Source organism: Armigeres subalbatus, chromosome 2 (genome assembly GCF_024139115.2).
Source record: "Armigeres subalbatus isolate Guangzhou_Male chromosome 2, GZ_Asu_2, whole genome shotgun sequence".
NCBI classification, from domain to species: Eukaryota; Metazoa; Arthropoda; class Insecta; order Diptera; family Culicidae; genus Armigeres; species Armigeres subalbatus.
The window spans coordinates 270565003-270579395 of NC_085140.1; the positions used below are offsets into that span (position 1 = coordinate 270565003).

At 41.2% G+C, this 14393-nt stretch overlaps 1 protein-coding gene across 3 annotated transcripts in view; it reads right to left on the bottom strand.

Annotated features, from left to right (window-relative positions):
- Positions 1-13664, bottom strand: part of LOC134212215 (cGMP-dependent protein kinase, isozyme 2 forms cD4/T1/T3A/T3B-like) — a 617973-nt gene extending 604309 nt beyond the window's left edge. For 2 of the 3 annotated variants that reach the window (XM_062689877.1, XM_062689874.1), the window contains exon 1: positions 13347-13644. The gene's annotated coding sequence lies outside the window, so the exon portion shown is untranslated. Of the gene's footprint in view, positions 1-13346 lie in introns of all 3 variants that reach the window. The other variant, XM_062689875.1, reaches the window with a different exon arrangement.
- Between the last annotated feature and the right edge of the window lie 729 nt (positions 13665-14393).

Genomic DNA, 14393 nt, shown 5'->3' on the forward strand with positions numbered 1-14393 from the left:
GTTTGGTTGGTTTGGATTGGTTTGGATTGGTTTGGATTGGTTTGGATTGGTTTGGATTGGTTTGGATTGGTTTGGATTGGTTTGGATTGGTTTGGATTGGTTTGGTTGGTTTGGATTGGTTTGGATTGGTTTGGTTGGTTTGGTTGGTTTGGATTGGTTTGGATTGGTTTGGTTGGATTTGGATTGGTTTGGATTGGTTTGGTTGGTTTGGATTGGTTTGGATTGGTTTGGATTGGTTTGGATTGGTTGGATTGGTTTGGATTGGTTTGGATTGGTTTGGATTGGTTTGGATTGGATTTGGATTGGATTTGGATTGGTTTGGATTGGTTTGGATTGGTTTGGATTGGTTTGGATTGGTTTGGATTGGTTTGGTTGGATTTGGATTGGATTTGGATTGGTTTGGATTGGATTTGGATTGGTTTGGTTGGTTTGGATTGGTTTGGATTGGTTTGGATTGGTTTGGATTGGTTTGGATTGGATTTGGATTGGTTTGGATTGGTTTGGATTGGTTTGGTTGGTTTGGATTGGTTTGGATTGGTTTGGATTGGTTTGGATTGGTTTGGATTGGTTGGATTGGTTTGGATTGGTTTGGATTGGTTTGGATTGGTTTGGATTGGTTTGGATTGGTTTGGATTGGTTTGGATTGGTTTGGATTGGTTTGGATTGGTTTGGATTGGTTTGGATTGGTTTGGATTGGTTTGGTTGGTTTGGATTGGTTTGGTTGGTTTGGATTGGTTTGGATTGGTTTGGATTGGTTTGGATTGGTTTGGATTGGTTGGATTGGTTTGGATTGGTTTGGATTGGTTTGGATTGGATTTGGATTGGTTTGGATTGGTTTGGATTGGTTTGGATTGGTTTGGATTGGATTTGGATTGGTTTGGATTGGTTTGGATTGGTTTGGATTGGTTTGGATTGGTTTGGATTGGTTTGGATTGGATTGGTTTGGATTGGATTGCGTTTGGATTGCGTTTGGATTGGTTTGGATTGGTTTGGATTGGTTTGGATTGGTTTGGATTGGTTTGGATTGGTTTGGATTGGTTTGGATTGGTTTGGATTGGTTTGGATTGGATTTGGATTGGTTTGGATTGGTTTGGATTGGTTTGGATTGGTTTGGATTGGTTTGGATTGGTTTGGATTGGATTGGTTTGGATTGGATTTGGATTGGTTTGGATTGGTTTGGATTGGTTTGGATTGGTTTGGATTGGTTTGGATTGGTTTGGATTGGTTTGGATTGGTTTGGATTGGTTTGGATTGGTTTGGATTGGTTTGGATTGGTTTGGATTGGTTTGGATTGTGTTTGGTTGGATTTGGATTGTGTTTGGATTGGTTTGGATTGGTTGGATTGGTTTGGATTGGATTTGGATTGGTTTGGATTGGTTTGGATTGGTTTGGATTGGATTGGTTTGGTTGGATTGGTTGGATTTGATTTGGATTTGATTTGGATTGGATTTGGATTGGATTGGATTGGGTTTGGAATGGCTTTGGATTGGCTTTGGCTTGGTTTCGGATTGGATTTGGATTGGATTTGGATTGGATTTGGATTGGATTTGGATTGGATTTGGATTGGATTTGGATTGGATTTGGATTGGATTTGGATTGGATTTGGATTGGATTTTGATTGGATTTGGATTGGATTTGAATTGGATTTGGATCATATTCAGATTGGATTTGGATCGGAGTTATTTGAATTAGCTTTTGATTGGTTCCAGATTAGACTTGAATTGGATTTTTATAAGATTTTGATTGGATAAAAAATGGTTTTGGATAAGATTTAAATTGGATTTGGATTAGATTTATATTTGGATTGGAATGGGAATGGATTAGATCAACTTTGGATAAGATTTAGATTGGATTTTGACTTGACTTGGATTGAATTGGGTTTGAATTGGATTTAGATTAAATTTGGATTGGATTTGGATTAGATTAGGATTGGATTGGATTTGATCTGGATTTTAATTAGATTTGGATTGGATTTGGATTGGATTTGGATTGGGGTTGGAATGGATTTGGATTGGATTTGGATTGAATTTGGATTGGATTTGGATTGGACTGTATTTGGATTTGAATTTGAATCGGATTTGGATTGGTTTTGGATTGGATTTGGAGTGGATTTGGATTGGATTTGGATTTGGATTAGATTGCGATTAGATTTTGATTGGATTCGGATTGGTTTTGGATTGGATTTGAATTGAATGAGGATTGGATTATATTTGGATTGGATTTGGGTTTGATTGGTATTGGATTTGACTTTGTATTGGATTTGGATTGTATGTAGCTTTGACTCCAACAGATAATCACCCAGCACAGCCCGATTGCACTTAAGAATCCTCCTTACAACTGCCAGCAGTAATGGCTGTACTTTACATGCACAGGGTGCGCAAGGGCTTTCATTGACTGATCTATGTTATAGACTAGGGGGGCCTCCTTAGCCGTGCGGTAAGACGCGCGGCTACAAAGCATGCTGAGGGTGGCTGGGTTCGATTCCCGGTGCCGGTCTAGGAAATTTTCGGATTGGAAATTGTCTCGACTTCCCTGGGCATAGAAGTATCATCGTGCTAGCCTCATGATATACGAATGCAAAAATGGTAATCTGGCTTAGAAACCTCGCAGTTAATAACTGTGGAAGTGCTTAATGAACACTAAGCTGCGAGGCGGCTCTGTCCCAGTGTGGGGATGTAATGCCAAGAAGAAGAAGGAGAAGAAGAAGATGTTATAGACTGATTCATACCACACATCTTCCCGCTTCTCTCATAATCAGTGCATAAGACTAAATCGCTCGCAAACTCACTCATTCGGTATTTTTTCAATTCCAACTATTACGCATTTCTTGAGCTTGATTGACTGCTCGTTGTTGCTACTCCATTATGACCAGATCAGCTGTTCTTGCACAGGGAACCAACAGATGTTTGCTTGGGACTAGCACACATCTTCAATGTACAAGTACTGGTGATCTCATTTGTTAGGTCATACTGGCACCTGCCACATCAGAATGCAAGTCAATGTAGGGAAGGGGGAGGAAATGATGATGCAATCACTCGCCCACTGCAAGCCGAATATACCTCTGCACTTGCCACGAGTTCATGCGGAATTTGTTGGAATTTCTGGGTTAGGTTGGAGAGGCAGAGGTCCATCTTGGCTAACGAGCTGCCAATGTGATAGATAAGAGAAGGTAACTGATGGAATTTCTAATTGGATGTAGGAAACGAGCTCTATAGTTCATTTCCAATTCTAGCAGATTACTGTTAGAATACTCAAGTTGAAGGTATAGGAATAGTAATGGAAACGGTATGGAAGTCCATTCCCAGTTCAAGCGATTGCTAGAACATGAGAAAAAAAGAGAAAGATACAAAGTAGGAGAATGGAACGGACCTGGGATTGAACACCCGACCTCCTTCGTATGAGGCCGAAGCAGTAGCCATATGACTACCAAGCCCGCTACAATTCCAACTATTACGCATTTCGGGAAAAAACATTAAACCATTTACAATCAAACTTATTACTCTCAATAGAAATTATGGACACGACAATACAGTAGATTTTATCGAGGCTTGCTACCAAACTTTTTCACATCACCCAGAGAAAACTTTGCCTCACCGATGAGACTTGAAGGAAGATTGAGTAATGAAAAGAAGCCAAAACCGCGAACAAGAACCAAAAGAGACGGAATTTTAGCCCATCATAGACACTCGGCTCTGGAAAATAAAGTAAAGCACTCAAGTCGACGGAACAAGCGATAGTGGGCGGAATCTCTTGCCAAACGAAGATGAGAAAGCCACAGCAACCGGGGCGAAGATGAATGCAACGATTCCTGTGAAAGACGCAATTGGTCAGCTATTGACCGACTCAATTGGTCTGCTGAAAAGGAGGTTCAAGTTATTCGAACAACTTTTCTAAGTGTCAGCCGGGCCACCACCACCTTGGCATAATCTGCTTACGATCCGGCATATACCACGCGTTAGTACCGAAGCTTCATCACTGCTAGATGGATGGATGGTTGCAATGCATGAAATCGAACAAAGTCCCAGGGGCGAGACGCCAACTCCATAACATTCGCTCAACTGTTGTATCGTCTACTACGCAATAACTGGGACATAAGAAGTTTCCCGGACGACCGGATGCATGGTATCTCAGTGAAGGCGCCCAAAACTGAGACCGACTGTATGCGGCAAGTGGCGAGGCATCATGCTGCTGTACAATGCTTGTCTTCAAGGTTCCATGCAAAGTGATCCCAGAACGAACCCAGGAGAAGATTGATCCGACTCTCTGACGGCAGCATGTCGGGTTGTATGTGGGAAGATCCTATGTGTCCATATTGTCACGCTCCTTACCATTCTGAAGCCGGTCAACGGATTCCAAGAGTCTTTCAATTTTGTTCCCATTGACTTCGAAAAATCTTTCAACCGACTTAATCACAATGAGACGCAAAACGGTTTGTTAGCATATCATCAATCTAATCAAGGCAAAGCAAGGGACCCTCTCATACAGAGTGATGCACAACGGGAACCTGTTCGATGTCAACCGGGTCGCAGCTGGTGAGGCAAGGATAAATCCTATCATCGTCATGCTGCACATTAAACGACGGTGTTATTGTTCGTGATCCAAACCACGAATCACCAGACAGCACCTGAACGGCTTCGATTTGGCTGAAAACGTTACACGTCTAGCTTAACGGCTATCTGATATGCAGATTAAGATCGACGAACTACCTTACATTCTTAATCGGCAGGCTTAGTCATCAACGTTAACAAAACCAAATCGTTGAATGCGAACACGGTGACCGCTTCAAATGTTGAAAGCTTCTTGGAAGCCAAATGGCGTCAGACGGCGGTTCCAATTTTGTAAGTTTGCGGTGCTGATAGCCTCACAATAGGCTCTCAAATACCGAGCACCATCGTCCTTGTTACCAGATGGCAGTAGCCTCCATAAAGAAATAAACGAAGTCGAACGAAATTTAACCTGGCACATATTAAGGCGATAGCTGGGCATCGTCCAGGATGCAGATCTTAATAGTCGGTGCTTTGCATCAATTGGTGTGCACATGACCCACAAATAACTAAATTGAAGGCAGATCACTGCTTAGTTCTCACAGCAGCACACCGCAGAAATTACTATTCGAGACCTTGTCTATCCACACACTCTGCATTGCTCCAGCTCTAGTTAGCCCACATTGAGACGGCCACTTGAGAAGGTTACGCCCTACACATTGGAATCGCGGTCTTCCAGATCTCCCTCTAATACCTCACCGCGGATTTCATAGCACGGTCACCTCGATCCGTATCCAACTTTTCATTGCGCGGTCATACCAATCTGCATTCTAAATTTAATGACGCGGTCATTCTAACCCGCTGTCTACATTACATTGCGCGGTCCTCTAGATCCACTTCCCAAATTTCATCGTGCGATCATCCCGATCCGCTTCCTAGATTCCATTGCGCGGTCATCCCGATCCGCTTCCTAAATTTCATTGCGCGGTCATCCCGATCCGCTTCCTACATTCAATCGCGCGGTCATCCCGATCCGCTTCCTAAATTTCATTGCGCGGTCATCCCGATCCGCTTCCTACATTCCATAGCGCGGTCATCCCGATCCGCTTTCTAAATTTCTTTGCGCGGTCATCCCGATCCGCTTCCTACATTCAAGTGCGCGGTCATCCCGATCCGCTTCCTAAATTTCATTGCGCGGTCATTCCGATCCGCTTCTTACATTCCATTGCGCGGTCATCCCGATCCGCTTCCTAAACTTTAATGTGCGGTCATTCCGATCCGCTTTCTACATTCAAGTGCGAGGTCTTCCCGATCCACTTCCTAAATTTCATTGCGTGGTCATTCCGATCCGCTTCCTACATTCCATTGTGTGGTCATCCCGATCCGCTTCCGTCACTTCATTGCGCGGTCATCCTGATCCGCTTCCAACAAATCCATTAAGCCTCCATATCGATTCTTTACTAGTCACAAAATTGCATGCAGTAACTTTAACCATTCACAACCCTAACAATCTCAATCAGCAAGGTCCAGTCGCAAACTCAATTCCTCAATCCACCTGAAATCCCTATTATAGAAACAAACAAACAATAACATCTGTTTGGATCTGGATTTTTGATCTGTACATATTGATCAAGTAATCTGTACAACAATGATGTACTTGATCAATATAACAAATTGCACCATACTCAATTTGTTAAATTTGCACTACTGTGCAGTGTGCACTGCTGTTATGAAAACAAAAAACACAACAAGTGCTTTGCGCGCTCGGATGAGTAGTAGGAAAATCCCTTTTACCTCATCACCGCGAGCTTGTGCTGGGTGATTCCCCAACGGATATCGTAAAACCGTTTTGAGATATTCTGGACAATCCAAACTGTCTTTGAGATCGGGATTTGAAATCTACAGCTGCAAAAAAATCTTTTGAAATGTTGGTTGAATACACCAGTTCAACTGTAATAATCACATACATATAGTAACTTTAAGAAAATTTGAAATGTTAGTGCCGATATATTGGAGCTTTGAGTGACGGAAACCCAAAGTAACCATGAGCACTATATTTTGCCTTCTCGGCAATGTAAAGCTATATAAGCCAGGCTCTATAAGCCAGTATAAAGCACTGCACTGTGACAGCGTTATAGTCGCACGTACCGATTTTTTAAATGCTTACGGTTAGCTGGAAAATGTACTGCTATGCCTGTAGATGGCATGTTCTGAACTCAAAGACGGTTTTGATGACCCAGGATATCCCAAAATCATCTAAACATGTCCCTCGATTTTCAGGAATGTATTATGGATATGGTTGAATACATATCCAAACTTAAAGCGACGAAAAAGCTAGATTGGTGGCTGTAGATCGCAAGCAAGGAACTCAAGAACAGTTTGGATGACCCAGGATATTCCAAAACCATCTAACCATGTCTCCTGATCTTCATGAATATGTTGTGAATATGGTTGAATACATATAAGGAGCTTGGATATGTGGTAAGCCGTGTGGTAAGAAGCGCGGCTACAAAGTAAGACCATGCTGAGGGTGGCTGGGTTCGATTCCCGGTGCCGGTCTAGACAATTTTCGGATTGGAAATTGTCTTGACTTCCCTGGGCATAAAAGAATCATCATGTTAGCCTAACGATATACGTGAAACAAACATTAGTTCTTGAAGCCACCGTTTGTTGGCGTGGCGCTAGTGCTGTTCATGAAGTTTAAAGCTCCGTTCATATTGCACCGATTACATTTCGCGCGGGTATTCAATTATCGCAAAATGATTTTCGATCGGGAAAATTTGAATTTGAATTTCAATAACTTAAGTTATATTGTTGTTTATCCAGCATTTTACGTGCGGTAATGGCCGTCACAATTTAACTCATGTTCTGGTAAGGTGCAATCTATTTGACGTTTGTCTTGTGTCGTTTGACATCGCAGCGACCATCATCATCATCATGAGTATATCATTATGATGATGTAAACTTATCGACACAAGCCAAACTTCAAACTGTCTCTACCCTGCCAAAAACTTGATTCAATTTAGCGTAAAATGCTGTATGGTCAAAACAATAATTAATAAGCAAATTTTGGAAACATTCGATATTGATAATTTAAAGGATACCTGAACCGGAAATTTGATATTGTTTCACAGTTGATTTTTCTCACAATCCGTATGCTAAACCTAACTTCGGAAGTGGTGCGCTGTTTTCATTTGGTGATGCGCTATTCGCTTTGACGCAGCCGCGCTGTTGCCATCTAGCGGCGACGAACGTGTGCGTGAAATCACTGTTTTTTAACATGGTGAAGTATAGGAAGTATATTTCAAAATGCTTTTAAAATGTTATTAACAGTGATATGCTGAAAGCTTTCAAATACGTAGGATTAGAATTTTGAAAAACTACATGTTAGGCTCCTTATCTACACATGTTTTTTTAATCAAAATAATTCAACTTTCGTGTTACCTATATGAAAGTAAATTAAATTTCTAACCCAAAAAAGTGAAAAAATTTAGGCTAAAATGTGTTTTAACGCTTTAATAAGCATTTTAAAAATGACGTCCTATATCCCTTGCTGTGTGAAATAAAAAAGCATCAGCCGGCCCCCATTTTGTTTTCTCGCTTTCGTCAGGGCCAATACAGCACACTACTTCCGAAATTAGATTTAACTAGCAACCCTATAACCAGAGACCGACGGAGTGAAAAACTGACGAAATGGCAACGTATGAAAATGCATGAAATCGTTTAAATTATACTGGCAGCACTTGAACTTTCTGCTTGCTTCTTATGGACGCAAAAAGTAAACAAGTCGAATTAGAACCGCTTTTGACGGTTTGATTGGAAACAAGATGGCATCTTCGCCGATCTCTTATTCTAGTATTTCTAGATTTAACGTATGGATTGTGAGAAAAATTCAACTTCGCTGGCGGCTAATTAGGGTTTCTACTGAATTGATAATACGATTTTTGAGGAGAAAGGTCAATTATATGCGGAATTCCTGAGCAACAAGATTATTATTTTATTTATTTAAACAAAATTCAAGCATGAATAGAACACTGCTGAAGATACCAGCGTTTTTGTCAGAGGACCGACATCCAATTTTTTACTATGGATTTTGACATGTTTGCCTGTTCGTTCTTTTGTGGGGTATAAATTTATCCCCCAGTGTCAAATTACCCCAATACTGATTTATTCTGCAATAGTATGTGCGCGAATTTTGAATGTTTATGTTTTTACAGGAGAATATGATGCAAAACGCCCAAATCACTCAATAATGCAACATGATACAATCATGAGAAAATAGAGAAAAAAATCAGCGAACTATAAATTAAAACTATTTTGCACTCGATTCCATGCTTCAAACTTAAGAATGTTCAACTTATTTTCTCAATAATTCAGAATGCTACTTGCACAAGGTACTGTCTATGCCTTTGTTCGTTTTATATCATTTTCACCGTCGGAATTGTTTATGTTGCATTCGCAGTGCACTCGTATTGGTGACTCAGAAAAGATGTGACAAAGATGGCGTAGCTTGTCATCCCCGTGGTTTTTGTTATATCTTACATATGCCAACTAGAAAAATGTTCTAAAATTTGCAGAAAAAAATGAATCACTACCAGGGAAGGTCCGTCTCATTTATCGACTTAAACTTAAAAGCGCCAGTTCGAAGGTTTTAAAAACACCCGGTCTTGAAAAAGGCTGGTGCCAACCAGCAAAACCAATCTAACATAAATCTATCAAAAGTAATCAAAAGTATTTTTTTTTTGGAAAACTTTAGGAACCGCGTCTATTTCTAGGAAAAATATTTTTTCTTTGCATTTGATCTGATCCAACTGGAAGTGGATATCGCATTGTGGATTAAATACCCTGGACCATTTGTGTGTTGACAGAATAATAGTTTTTTTAAGCATAATGGAGCGTAAAAGTCAAGAGATTGAAAAGATTAACTATCGAGCTGCCAATTACCATGCACCGAAGATAAGCTGTTTTTAGCTGAAGTGAAACTTAACGGGGCCCTCCTTAGCCTAGCAGTAAGACGCGCGTTAATCTTAAGAATCGTCTCCAAATTGTCTGTTCTTTGAGTTGACTAAATGAAATCTAAAAGTTTGTTCAAGAAAACCCGAAAAACTGTTAAGATGTTTTGTAACATTGAGTGAAATGGCCGAGTAACAGGAGCACTGGAAACTTCTGTCACCGCTTTGCCGTGAACAGGAAGTTTTGTTATTAATTTGCACTCAAATAAAATATGTCGCCACCAAAGAACAACAGAAAAGGTCAATTAGTTTGCCGCTTTATTTTTCAAACAAAAAAATGCATTAGGAATTAGAGGCTTTCTAATGTTAATAAGCCCGAAGCCCACTCTTTGACACAATGATAAATATTTTCAAGTTCCTTCAGACATCTATCAAACTGTTTAGATATCGACATGGGTATAAGGCAAACTTGACAAATATTTGTTATTGTGACAAAGACTGTGCGGATAAATTTTGCGCCAGGTGTATCAGAAATGATGAATTAGTTATAGAGATAATTGGAATAAAGTTTTAAAACATATTTTAGATGGTGCGCTTTTTCTTTCAACAACAGCCTCAAATATAAAAACATTGTTTTTTTTTATTCGAATTAAATCTGCCCTTGAGTGATATTGCCGCATGCGTCACTGTGTTCCGTGCTTAAAGCCACAACTTGACAGCTAGCACCAAGTTTTCGGCTTCAGGCGCATTGTATGCAGATGACAGCCGTTTCAGGGGGCTGGTTGTATATGGCAAGTTCTGACTTCAAGGATAGTTTGTTTGACCCAGTATATCCCAAAACCATCTAACCATGTCTTTTGATCTTCACAAATATATTATGGATATAGTTGAATACATATCCAAGCTTAAAGCAAGGAAAAAATTAAAGTGGTGGCTGTAGATAGCAAGTTCTGAACTCAAGAACAGTTTGGATGATCCGGGATATCTCAAAAGCATCTTACCATGTCTCATGGTCTTCTGGAGTATGTTATGGACGTGGTTGAATACATATCCAAACTTCTAGTGGCGAAAAAATCTAGTTTCGTGGCTGTAGACCGCAAGTTTTGTACTCAAGAACGGTTTGGATGACCCAGGATATCTCAAAACCATCTGACCATGTCTTTTGATCTTTAGGTATATGTTAAGGACGTGGTTGAATACATATCCAAGGTTAGAGTGACGAAAAAAGCTCGCATTGTAACTGTAGATTGCAAGTTCCGGACTCAAGAACAGTTTGGATGATATAGTTTTCTTCTTCTTCCTATTGGCATTACATCCCCACACTGGGACAGAGCCGCCTCGCAGCTTAGTGTTCATTGAGCACTTCCACAGTTATTAACTGCAAGGTTTCTAAGCCAAGTTACCATTTTTGCATTCGTATATCATGAGGCTAGCACGATGATACTTTTATGCCCAGGGAAGTCGAGCCAATTTTCAATCCGAAAATTGCCCAGACCGGCACCGGGAATCGAACCCAGCCACCCTCAGCATGGTCGTGCTTTGTAGCCGCGCGTCTTACCGCACGGCTGAGGAGGGCCCAATATATGGATGATATAGTACACACTGAAAAAAATATTTTTCAACTTGTTTAGTCAGCTCTCCATTATAAATCACGAAAACAAATGGAACATATTAAATTTACTGCGTAATACCGCTTAGAAAAATGTGGCCCTTAAAGGGTTGTGATTTTTAAATCTGTATAAAGTTCATCACTTAGCAGAACTGTACACCCGCCTGAAACGTGAAGCAACAAAAGTTGGACTGGTAGCTTTTTTCTGGAGATATTTTTTTCTTAACGGATTATTTTTCGTTGCGATAAACAGGAGGAGTAAAGTTTTTTGTAAGCGCTACAATTATAGGGTAAAAGACCCAATAGTAGCGGAGTTACCTTAAGTGTGCATTCGAAAGTTTATTGATGCCATTTCAAACGAAGAGTGATCTCATTGTAGTAGAATACTACATTGTTACCTAGAACGATAACTCCAAATATTGTAACAGTGTTGTTACGGTATTTTTTAATTTGTGTTCCTATAGTTGCGAGTCCCATATGAAAACAATGGGATTCGCCATTGTTTTCATATGGGACTTGCAACTATTGAAACACTATTGCAACTATTGATGCAAAGCAGAGAAAGTTTCATGTCCGTGTTTTATTGTGCCTTGCAACAAAATGACAACTTTCGTGATAATTTTTCAAGGCTCTCATAGATGTGAAAAATGTATCCGCAGTACAAATAACACGTGCTATCAAAGCATTCATCGCCACAATCCACCACGAGTCGACCGAATTTTCAAAAATATCATAGTAGCTTTTTTTCTGGCGGTAAGATTTTCTTAGGCGACTATCTGGCGCTCATTTTCTGTTGCGATTAAAAATAAGCGGAGAAGTAGATTTTTCATGAACGGTACAGTATACAACATGACACATTTGGTACGATGGTGAATCTTTTTCGACCGCAGTTTCTCCTGGAGCCCGCAGTAGGCCAGACTTCCACAGATGATGCGTCTTCGTATTTCACGACTACCATTATCAGCCGTTAGCAAGGATGCTGCACCTCGAAGGTATCCCCGTCTATCGTAACATTGCTTCGCAGGCGGGCCCTGTCATACTCGGTTACGCCCTCAATCATGTACCTACATTGTCTTTGATGTATAATTTTGGAGAATTTGTCTGATTCGTTATTTTTTCCTCACTTATTTGTAAAATTATTATCAAAGATCGTACCAAACTAATGCAAACTTGATTCGAAGGTTAACTACTAGTACTTAACATTCAATTGGAACATGCGGACTAAAATGACAGTGCTGCGCAGGTAATTAAAATACTCGCGCCCATTAATTATGCTCTTAACCTAAAAAATCAATCAAAACTCCTAAACACTTAAAAAATGTTCGATGAATTTTTAAGAGTTCCAAGAAGGCAGCAACTATGTGTTGCTAAAGTAGGGGAGGCACTGTATTAGCATACTACCGAAAACATATGTTCCATTATTTTGTATCAATCTCATTGTACATTATGTTTCTTATTCATTCAAGCGATTTAATTATGTTGGGGTAAATACACCCTATTTGCATAAAAAAAGTTTGTTTATATTTCTGTATATTGTTCACTGCTCTTGAATACATTCTGTTGAATCTCGAACCGCACAAATAAAAAACAGTTACTTAGAGTCTCCGGTTATAGAAGGCAAACAAAAAGTCCGTACACCGCAACGCAACGTGCTTTTCTTTTTGGAAACCGCACACCAGCCAAAAATTCCCCCTGCACTACCACAACGTTCACAACAATAACACACTCGCCGGGAAGCTATCTCTCACGCAACGTGACTCCAGAGCTTCTCACTTATGTATTTTAGTTGGCTTGGCACAGAGTCAGCCAAAATTCGCACTTTTGTTTTGCTCGATTCGGACCGCTCCGTCTTGGGCCAACTGCACATGTGTTTCCTGCGTTCGCGTATCGAATTATTTCGCTACCACATTCTACGGCTGTTTGTTGTTGTCGATGATAGGGCCGTTGCTGTTGTTGTTGTTCTCGATGGTATCTCGCTTCCCCAGGTTGGTATTAGTATTACGAATTCCAAAGCATATGTACGGATAAACACAACAAAAACGAAGAAACGTTCCTGTCCGGCTATCCGGCGAACAACACACCGCGGGCGAAGACCGCGACAGTAACGACAACCCGGACGACAAACGTAGGGCGAAGGGCGGGCAGAGGGGAGACTTCGGAAGATGTTGCCTCAAGTGACACACATTCGAGATCATGCACTAAAAGTCGTCCGTGCGTAGCCAGAATATGGTAATTTTCCTTCGACTGGTGCTACATGCGACTAAGCAGCCAGCCACACAGGTTTCACACCGAGAGGGTCACCTTTCCGAACGCGACTATTTTCCGCACTAGTATGAACGATTTTCGCGCTTTTCCAGCCTATTTATCGACTTTCAAACGAGTCTCGATCGCAATCTGGGTCGGAGGAGCGGGTCGAATAGTTTTACGTGTCGCGAGAAAATTCATAGCACGTAGTTCGGTCTGGCAGACTGTAGCCCAGGTACTGTATTGGAAAACAAACCACTGTTTATCCAGCGCAAGAGCGTAAAAATGTCCCCCGATTGGAAAAATTAAAACTGCAAAGTCGTCGACGGACGCGATGAGTAACAAAAAAAGTTAACTCAAACTCGACTGAGTACGACACGGCGAACACCAACACTGTCCACTGTGAACCTTCGCGTAAGCTCCGTGGCCAGATTAGAGAATCGACAGCATGTGTGGACTCTCTCGCGCAGCTCGCTGACTGTGTTGCTACATCGCCGTCGTCGTCGTCATCATCGTCATTATCGTCCGCTGCGGGATGGTTGCGAGATATGCTGCCTGCTGCCTATATTCGACAGTGTGCAGCAGTGCAGAGGAAGCAGCAATCAGCCCAGCATACTCAGAACAGCGGAGCGGGAGAGCCCGCGAGATGTGTCGCGGTTCGCGGCTGACACCCGCGAGTTGCGCCGAAGAATGGTACGACCACAGTTGCGCGGGCGAGTCGTAGGAATAAATCGGTGGTGGCTTTGTGTTGATGTTGGAAGCAGCGAGTCGCATGCTGCTTGATAGCCAAAGAATCGCAGCACACTGTTTGGGGCAGCATGCGCGATTGGACATTCGGTAGGGATGTTCATGATGACAATTACAACATTGATTTGTTTTATTTCGTTTATACTATTATCATTGTTTAGTGCTTGTTGACCCAGTTGACGGTGTCTCCAGCCGCTGGAGATGGCGAGTTCGATTCTTGGTCCGGCCTAGAATGTTTTCGGGTGAACAACACAAAAATTGCTAGATAACAACTATCAATTAACATCTAACACCTTATCAGTTCCTACAAGACGAGCCAGCCTTGGGCTGAAAGTCTCGCTAATAAAGATATACATA